Source organism: Periplaneta americana, chromosome 16, assembly GCF_040183065.1.
Source record: "Periplaneta americana isolate PAMFEO1 chromosome 16, P.americana_PAMFEO1_priV1, whole genome shotgun sequence".
Taxonomy (NCBI): Eukaryota; Metazoa; Arthropoda; class Insecta; order Blattodea; family Blattidae; genus Periplaneta; species Periplaneta americana.
The window spans coordinates 90,316,495-90,327,380 of NC_091132.1; the positions used below are offsets into that span (position 1 = coordinate 90,316,495).

At 35.1% G+C, this 10,886-nt stretch overlaps 1 non-coding gene across 1 annotated transcript; it reads right to left on the reverse strand.

The window, feature by feature from the left end:
• Positions 1-289: 289 nt before the first annotated feature.
• Positions 290-361, reverse strand: TRNAY-AUA (transfer RNA tyrosine (anticodon AUA)). The gene has a single exon. It is a non-coding gene; the product is annotated as a tRNA-Tyr (tRNA).
• Positions 362-10,886: the final 10,525 nt, after the last annotated feature.

Below are 10,886 nucleotides of genomic sequence, written 5' to 3' on the forward strand. Positions count from 1 at the left end.
TTTACGCATTGAAGAAATTCGGAGTAAAAATGTATGAATTATATTGTTACATTGTGACGTACTCGTTCACATTTTGACTTGTTCGTATATGTAAACACAGCCATTACTAAAATAGTAATGAAGCTAGATGTTATGACAATCGTTCAGGTGCATTTGAATATGATCTTAATTTCATAATTAGTAGAAATTCTTTCTAATTTGCTAGGACGTCCACAGTTTCTTCAGTGTAGTAAGTTAATTAACTTAAAGAAATATACGATGAAAGAGTAATGGAACGGAGAAAAATTCTCTCCGGCGCCGGGACTTGAACCCGGGTTTTCAGCTCTATGTGCTGATGCTTTATCCACTAAGCCACACCGGATACAACTCCGACGCCGGTTAGAATCGTCTCAGATTAAGCTCCAACTCTTGGGTTCCCTCTAGTGGCTGCCCTCTGCACTACGTCACAGATGTCTATGAACGCAGGACCGAAGTCCACACATGTGCTGAGGTGCACTCGATATGAGTGACTAGTTGGCCGGGATCCGACGGAATAAGCGCCGTCTTAAATCACGAAGTGATTTACGCATATCACATATATTATTTTAATGCACCGAAGTACATATGATATTTCTATGCAGATATTCTGCGTCATCATACGATGAAAGAGTAATGGAACGGAGAAAAATTCTCTCCGGCGCCGGGACTTGAACCCGGGTTTTCTGCTCTACGTGCTGATGCTTTATCCACTAAGCCACACCGGATACAACTCCGACGCCGGTTAGAATCGTCTCAGATTAAGCTCCAACTCTTGGGTTCCCTCTAGTGGCCGCCCTCTGCACTACGTCATAGATGTCTATGAACGCAGGACCGAAGTCCACACATGTGCTGAGGTGCACTCGATATGAGTGACTAGTTGGCCGGGATCCGACGGAATAAGCGCCGTCTTAAATCACGAAGTGATTTACGCATATCATATATATTATTTTAATGTACCGAAGTACTTATGATATTTCCATGCAGATATTCTGCGTCATCATACGATGAAAGAGTAATGGAACGGAGTTGTATCCGGTGTGGGTTAGTGGATAAAGCATCAGCACGTAGAGCTGAAAACCCGGGTTCAAGTCCCGGCGCCGGAGAGAATTTTTCTCCGTTCCATTACTCTTTCATCGTATGATGACGCAGAATATCTGCATGGAAATATCATATGTACTTCGGTACATTAAAATAATATATATTAAAGAAATATATTATTGCAGTTTAGATTGCTAATTTGCTGGGTAATTAAATGTAAAACACAACTAAAATAGAATAACTGAAATTCAGGAAGAATCACCTGATTTTGGAACTTGAACATATAAATTTGTACCCAAGTACAAATCTTGTCATAAATAATTCTCGGAATCTGATGCGAACTAGCGCCGTTTGTGCTGTAGTCGTGGCTGCACTCGCCTTATGCGAGTGTCGTAGAATGGCAGTGATGCAACCATACTTACACGGTTTTTTTTATAATGTTTGGAGCGAAAATGTTTAAAAATTTACTTACTTATCAAGTTTATGAAAGGTATTCAAAATGGCGGCCTTGGTTGACCTCACATTTCTAGCACCTTTTTAGAAAACTATAAATCAATCGCTGTAATAAAATTCTCGTAGAAAAATAATGGCACTCTCGACAGCTATTAAGTTCGTTGTTCCAGGGTGCGTGGGTATGTTTTGTACACTGCATATTTTAATTTATCCCAGACATAGAATTCGCAAGTGGTTAAATCATGGAACCGATTCTCTACTCTCTTAGGGGCAGGTTAGGGACGAACCTTTTGAGATCTATTGTGCACCCTGAATTTATGGGATGAATGAGAATGAGATGTACCAGCCCACCGGCCGCATGTGACCCCTCACTTAATCACCCAATGGGGCCACCTCACCCTCCCCGCCCTACGTTCATACCACCAAGGTGACCAAGCTGCACAGGATCCATTCCAACGGCCATTCCAAGGTGTCGAAGCGCATTTGAAAGTGTTATTAGAGAATTAATCCTGGCAGAGATATTGCGGAAGGCTGGGAACCCAGGAACGGTTGCAGGAAGGATTCCTCCACCCCGTAAGCGAACGAAGACATGCGACATATGTCTATGGAATGAGATGAAGAAGATGAATGATATGAAATCTAACTTATTTTTCTACAGAGGAATGGGAAGGGAAAAGGACATGGACATGGATCGTGGCAATGAAAATTTCAACCCGGCATTTAACTAAGTAATCACAGTCAGGTTGGTCGGTCCGAGAATCGAACTACGGATCTCCCGAATGCGAGTCCCATGCGGAACGCATGGACCACCTCGCTCGGTTGAACACACTCTTAATTTCTGTTATCGAAATATTGGCTGTGTGAGCTGTAGCAGAGTTATACCGAAAAAAATAAGAGGAAAATCAGACTCCCTGGGGGTTAATTCTCTATAAAAGGTGTTAATATTCTGTCAGTTTAATAATTGTGGGAAGAGTTCAGTATTAGTATAGTACGTGTTTTAGTCCGATTTTGGTATTTGTACACGATTAGCTGTTGATTTGATTAGTGTTGATAATTTTTTGTGTAGTACGAGGGATGATCAAATGAACGCAATTTGAGACGATTTATATATTTATATATTAAGGCACATTAAAAACATGATAGGTAGGCTGAATATAAAAAATATGATAGATTTGGAAAGATTAATGTTTGAGACTGGATTAATTTTGCACAGGATAGGGACCGATGGCGGGCGTATATGAGGGCGGCAATGAACCTCCTTAAAAGCCCTAAGTAAGTAAAAATTTGTTTTGATTATCCAAATAAATTAATTCTGAATTTAATGTACCGGTATCTAACATTGAACGAATTTATAAATATACTCTGTTAAAATTTTATCATGAAATTCGTAATAAGTTTATATTACAAGCACATAATCATGACACAAGACGAAAAAATATTTCAACATTAGTAGAACCTAAATGTTTCACATCTGCTGGTCTAAAGCATAGCATTAATTTTGGCCCTCGGTTGTATAATTCTTTAGCTAAATTACACCACGACTTCTAACATGTAACCTACTAACATTCGCTTCATTTAATTTAGGATGCTCCTTGTTATTATTATTATTATTATTATTATTATTATTATTATCATTATTATTATCATTATTATTACTATTATCATTATTATTATTATTATTATTATTATTATTATTTTTAATTATTGTTTTTTATTAGTTGTGTTTATTACTAATTGTCATTATTTAGTGTAATTAGTTACCACTGCCACCCATTTGCAGTGTGAATAAATACATACATACATACATGCATGCATACATGCATACATACATACACATACATAGGCCTACACATACATACATAAAAACAATTCATAATTAAAACCATTTAAATAAATATATAATATTAAAAATAAAACCAAAACAATAAACTCTAAGCTTAAAACTACATACATGCATACATGCATACATGCATACATGCATACATGCATACATACATACATACATACATACAACATATAACAAGAAAGTTAGAAACGTGTTAATGTCTTCAATTTTATTAAATAAATTTATAGTCTATGTGTATGAATTAATCAGCCTATATTACATTTGTATTCTATAATTTTTGAATATATATTTTTTTTCATAAATTGTCCTGTTTTATTCACGTACGATATTATTCTTCTCTATGTTAATATTAGGCCTATATTATATAATTTCATTGCAGCTGTAATTTTAATTTTAGTTCCTATTTTATTTTATTTTATTTTCTATATTCCTCTTATATTAATATATTATATTATGTTAATATTAATTTTAGTTCCTATTTTATTTTATTATGTATATTCTCTTATAGGACTATTAATAATACATCTGAACTACGACCGAATACGAGCGCTGCTCATTCGGTCCTCAAATTTTATTAATGTTACTGTATCTTCTTTTTTAAATTGATTGTATTATTTTACTTATATTTCTATTGTTGTAATGATATTTTTTAGTCTGTATATTTAAATTTAAATAATAAATAAATAATAATAACCAAATAATAATAAGTAATGTTTGAGGACACATGCATATAATACGACTCCCTAGAAAAGGTCTCCATAGGCGTTCACAAAGGTGTGTCATTATGTGTGGGGGAGGAGCGTCAATATCGTGAATGAGTAAAGACCCTGACTGCTCCTCGAACCATTTCAACACTTGGGCCTTCATCATCTTTGTCGAATTTATTACTGTTTAGAAGTTTCTTTAGAAGATGCGAACAAGTTAGTCACGTGGTGACAAGAACTTGTAAGCAGAAAAAACCAGATCCTTCTGCTGTTAAGAATTCAATTACCGTTCTCTGGTCACCTTTGAAAGGATTTGAAATAAAGTTATCCATTTTGTCAGACGCCTGATATCTACGAGCTTCCTGTGCATGTAACCAAACTGTTCTCGATAGTTCGATGCAAGGCGAATATCACGTTACAATTCCACGTGCTAATACGAGCTAATGCTCGTACTTTAATCCCAGAAACTACGCAGGGCTGTGGAAAGAAATTTTATTTTAATTTTGAGAGTTCGAAATTGTTGTAGTATTATTGTCGGTATAATTTCAGTAGCCTATATACAGTGAATAACAGAATTATTCGGACACTTAATATTCCAAATGTTTATGTGTATGTTACTAAACATGTTTGCAAAAACGCAGAAATTACGCTTGCGGTTACGTCAAATAAACCAATTTGCATAATATGGACATAAAAAGAGCTTGCTAATGAAATGGTATGTTAATATATTTATATAAAAATAAACAAATATGCAATTTACTCCGTAACAAAAATATTCGGACAGTACTGTTGGTCCTATTCTGTACACCCCTGTTGATCACTTACATTACAAAGTAGGTGGAGGTACCGAGTTTCAATAATATGCGAGAGTAGGCCTACTTAGTCTAATTTGTGCTGTCGTTTCAGCAAGACGGAACAGAAAATGGGGTGTAAAGGTAAGCAAACAACATTTAATCAGAGGCAGTTAGTGATATTCCAGCACGAAAAAGGGAAAACCATTCTAAACATTGCAGATTTACTCCAGATGAAGAGAAGTACAGTGTTTGACATAATTCTCAGATATAAAAACGAGGATAGAATAGAGTTGAGAAAGCAAACAGGTCGCCGAAAAGTCCTCACAGACAGAGAAGAATCTCGTATTATCAGACAGATTAAAAAGAACCCTCGTATAAGTGCCCCGAAGTTAGCTTCTGAAATTTAATCGGCTACGGGTAAAAAAGTGCATGCTCAAACAATTAAGAGGGCAATACATAACCGGGGCTACAACGGAAGAATAGCACGAAAAAAGCCTTATGTTTGTGAAAGGAACAGACGTAAACGACTTCAGTTTGCTAAGGAATATGAAAATAAAGGTGAAGATTGGTGGAAAAAGGCTCTTTTTTCTGAGGAGAGCAAATTCAATGTTTTTGGCAGCGATGGTAGACAAATGGTCAGGAGAAAGCCTAAGGAGGAAATGAAAACCAAGAATTTGCGAGCTACTGTTAAACACGGTAGAGGAAATGTGATGATATGGGGGTGCATATCAGCTTCTGGGGTTGGTGAATTGGTGTTCATCGAGGATATCATGAAGAAGGAAGACTATCTACACCTCCTGCAACATAATTGAGTGAAAAGTGCAGAAAAACTTGAAATTGAAAAGGAATTTATATTTTACCAGAACAACGATCCCAGCATAACTTCTGTATTGTACAAGAATTTCTGCTCTACAAATGCCCTAAAGTGCTTCATCCTCCTCCACAATCGCCGGATTTGAACCCTATTGAACTTTATGGGAAGAACTTGACAGGACGGTTGAATCAAGGCCTATTTCTTCTAAAGAAGAGCTAAAAGCAAGACTTCAAGAATAATGGGAGAAAATTCCTATAAACATAACAAAAAAATTAGTACATAGCATGCCATGCCGCCTGAAAGAGGTTATTAAACAGAAGGGTGGTACTACAAGGTACTAATAATAACGAGCTGGAATAGTATTATTTGTTTTCAAAAAGTGTCCGAATATTTTTGTTAGTATTAGAAATCAAATGTTTTCCTTTATGTTTTAATAATTGGAAGAAAATTAAGTTAATTGGAATTGTTGTGTTGAAAATGTTTATACGAAATGGGATACTTTTAGGGAAAAAATAAGAAAAGCTTATTTTTATATATTTATATGTAAATATATGTCATTGAATTGTTAGTTGACGGATGTCCGAATATTTTTGTTACTCGCTGTATTATCACTGGTCAACAGCTATTTGACATAAAACTAACAAATTCTTACTAATTTCGACCCCTTGAATTCAAAAATAACTATCAAAATGTTCCATCAGTTCGGGTTTTCGAGATGCATAATATAATTCATTTTATAAATGCATTTTATTTAAAAAATCACCGTATTTCGTGTGTAACTACTTTATTTTACAAATGTGACGACCCATTATGTGAAAACAATATTAGTATAAGTAGGTCATCATGTTAGAAGCACTTGTAGAAACGGAAATTATTTTATTGCCCTTTTACGAGTCTATTTGGAGGGGGGGGGGGACAGGTTCGCGGTATGCATTTACTTGAGTTTATCTGGTTTTACTTGAGATGTGCATTTCTTCACTGTGAGCTTTGATGACGTTACTGTAGTTTATGTTTTGCAATTGACCATCTTGTCAAAACAACTTTTAGAAGCGGAAATTGTTTTATTGCCCTTTTCGGTTCCATTTGGAGGGAGAGAAACAGATTCGCTATATGAAATCGCTTCAGTTTACCGGGAGATTTCCGTGGTGTTAGTATTCTGTCTAAAGCATGTATTTCTTTAAAGTGTGCTTTAATGATAATGTTCAAATTAAGAATGGTTTATATGTGCGGATTTGAAGGTTGTAGCGTTGCTTCTTGGAATGCAATTAGGCTACACAAATTCTTGCTGCTTTCTGTGCGAATGGGACAGTCGCGCTCGAGATAAGCATTATACAGTAAAATAAAACGACAATTACTAGAGCCAGGGAAGAAATATATACATCAACCCCTTGTACCTCAAAGTAAAGTAATTTTACTTCCTTCACACATTAAATTGGGGTTAATAAAGAATTTTGTTATAGGGATTAATTATAAAACTGAAGCATTTAAACATATCCAGGAAAAATTCCCTGCTATTAGTGACTCCAAAATAAAAGAGGGAGTTTTCAATGGACTAAAAATTAGAGAAATAATGAAGGATAATCACATCGAATCTTTTTGGAAGGAAAAGAGAAAGCCGCCTGGATTGCATTCAAGGAGGTTGTATTAAATTTTCTGGGTAACGGTAGAAGTGAGAACTATGAAGAACTAGTGCAAAATTTACTGTTGACGTATGAAACTATGAGTTGTGACATGTGCCTAAAAGTTCAATTCCTTCACTTCCATCTTGACTTTTTCCCCGAGAATTGTGACGATTTGAGTGAAGAGCAAGGTGGGCGCTTTCATCAAGAAATTTTAACTATGGAAAAAAAAAAGATACCAAGGACAGTAGAGTACTAATATGCTAGCAGAGTATTGTTGAACTTTATCTTATGATTTACCTGATACCCAGTAAGAAAGAAAGCTGTAATCTTCTGAACAGTGAATATTTAACATTATTGTCATTACAGAGAGCATTATTTTGAATAGATATAAATTCGAAAATTGCTCAAAAATCATAACCAACAACTGTTTTTTAGTGTCATATTCGTATTCAGGAGGTCAAATTGTGTAGAAAAAATGTATCACATGCCCAGCGCAAAAAAAAAAAAAAAAATTAAAATTTGTTAGGCAGTGTTATGTGTAGTGTTAGTGTTAAAAATAATTTTATTAGCATTGGCTTGGTATTAGTGACGTATCGTACTTGTTTATCATTAGTAATTACATTTTTGTTACTTTGATATTAGCAAGGTGTTATAATTATGATTAGAATTAACATTTTAAAGTATCCCGTGGCGCCCATGATGCAAAATTATGAGTAGTTTGGAATCCACCACTATTGCCATCTATTAATCATTAGAGAAACCGCAAGAAAAACGAACCTGCTGGACGTCCTTTTCGGCGTTCCGCAAACACGGGAGACGTCCTATTTTTGAAACGGAGATAATAGAGGAAATGTAGGTGGAATGACGCGGAAATAAGGAGAGAACCTAGAGAAAACCTCTCACAAACTTGGCTTTATCAACCGCAAATAGAGGGAGTGTTACGAATATGGAGTACCATTTTGTGTTTTTCGTTTTAGAACTACATATTTTGAATACTGAACATAAAGTACCGTCCTATAAAATATATATTGCTGAACGTCCCTGTGAATGGTACACCGGACATAGAAGTTCGTAAGATGATATAAAATGTTTGAAATATAAACAATTTCCTCAAATTCTAACATATTTCCCTTCGTAAAATGGAAGTACAAATACGGAATATTATGAACAAGTTATAAGGTTAACAACATTGCAAAGTTAAAATGATCTCTACTAAGAAAAGCACGGAATAAACATTTAGTATCTTCATTAGAAAGTGATTCCCCCAACCATAATATTGAATCCAGATGAATAATTCCTCACGTCTTTTCTCTAACTTGTTTTATGGTGTCTTGCACAGCTTTTCATTCCAGTGTTTTGTAAGTTCGTTGGAAGATGAGATTTTTCTTCATCCTACAGGCACCAACACGAGTAATGAAACAGAAAATCAGGGTATAAAGATGGAATACTAATAATACTAGTATTTCATATTTGTCACACATTGATATTGTAAGTCATAAACTCATTTAATTAAAAAATTAAATCAATTAAATATAAATTGCTATAAATGTTGATTATTTCTCTTTAAGAATATTATATCATTAATATTTCTAACATTGATGAATAACAATGTATATTCAAGAAAAAAAACTTACCACCAAAATTTTCGCTTTCCTCGAAAACGCAATAAAGATAAACATTTAAACAGTTCAGCTTCTAATTGCAATTTAACTGATTTCCGCGAAAGAGAGTTTCACTGCGTATTAATTTGGAAAGCTTCTGCTAGAATACAATCCGTCTCGGGTCGTATATCACACTATTTCATATTTGTACCCCTATTTCATATTAGTAACACTTTCTTTACAACACCGTCACTGCCGATATTTGAACTTGATTCCGCGTGCATTTTGCCAACTGAGTTACCAAGGTGGAAGAGCTGTGTAATATAATAAATTATAAAGTAGTGTTAGATAGTGTTATGTAATGTGGTACAGTATAGTGCAGTAGGCCTAGAGTTTAGTTTGAGATGTAAAATTCAGTCTGCTTTTGTGTAATGAAGCTTTTCTCAAAGTGTATCCCACGGAACACCATGGTTTCACAAGCAAATCCTAGGAGTTCCGCAGGTCCTAAAAGATTCATAAATTCTATCTTAAACTTAGCGAATACTATAAAATGTACACAAAGGTAACGAGAATATTGAGTAATAGTTACATTAAACGTCATCATCAATAATAATAATAATAATAATAATAATAATAATAATAATAATAATAATGATAATGATAATGATAATGATAATAATAATAATAATAATAGTAATTTGTATTCTTCACCTGACATAATTAGGAATATTAAATCCAGACGTTTCAGATGGGCAGGACATGTAGCACGTATGGACGAATCCAGAAATGCATATAGATTGTTAGTTGGGAGATCGGAGAGAAAAAGACCTTTGGGGAGTCCGAGACCTAGATGGGAGGATAATATTAAAATGGATTTGAGGGAGGTGGGATATGATGATAGAGACGGGATTAATCTTGCACAGGATCGGCACCGATGGCGAGCTTATGTGAGGGCGGCAATGAACCTGCGGGTTCCTTAAAAGTCATTTGTAAGTAATAATAATAATAATAATCATAATAATAAAAATAAATGGATTACATGGGTTCTTTCCACCGTGAAACTGTAAATTAAAATGTAATACTCTGGTGAAAAAAGTTTGAGAAGCTCTGGCGTAGTGTAACACAAAATGTACAGTGTTATAGGCCTATCAAACAGATATGTCAAAACTATAGGGAAACAGTCCTGGCATTTAGTGTAGGGTGAAAATATGACGTTATATTAGCATGTTACAGAAACGCTGCATTACTTTGTTAGAACACTTTTTCTACAACTCTGCTCAGCTTATAACGATGCGCAAGCTATTTACTGTGAAACGCCATCACAGGTATCGTGTAACAACAATTCCCATCCCCACTAGTCTAATTGCATGTAGATGCTCTTGTTTACCACTGGTTTGAATGTAATTAGTGATCACAAATTGGGGTGGGGTGGTTTAGGTTGTGATTTATCGTACATTCGGTTTGTGTATGTTCTCCATAGTTCTGGTGTAGGGTGTAATGTAAACGATAGGTGTGATGGCATCACAAAAAAAACATTTTTTTTTTATTTTAGTAGGTTATTTTACGACGCTTTATGAACATCTTAGGATATTTAGCGTTTGAATGAAATGAAGGTGACAATGCTGGTGAAATGAGTCCAGGGTCCAGCACCGAAAGTTACCCAGCGCATATTGGGTTGAGGGAAAACCCTGGAAAAAACCTTATCCAGTAACTTGCCCTGACCGGAAATCGAACCCGGGCCACCTGGTTTCGCGGCCAGACGCGCTAACCGTTACTCCACAGGTGTCGACGCACACACACACACACACACACACACAAAAAACAAAATAGCTTGCACATTATAGTATAGTGTAAGCTACGTTCAGAAAAAGAGCTCTTAACAAGGAAATAAAGTGTTTCCAGGCTCATGTTCAAACAAAATATTTTCATCCTTCACGCCTCAGAAATGTTTCCCTAAAGTTTTTAAATACATTTTGTTACACCCTGTAGACATTAT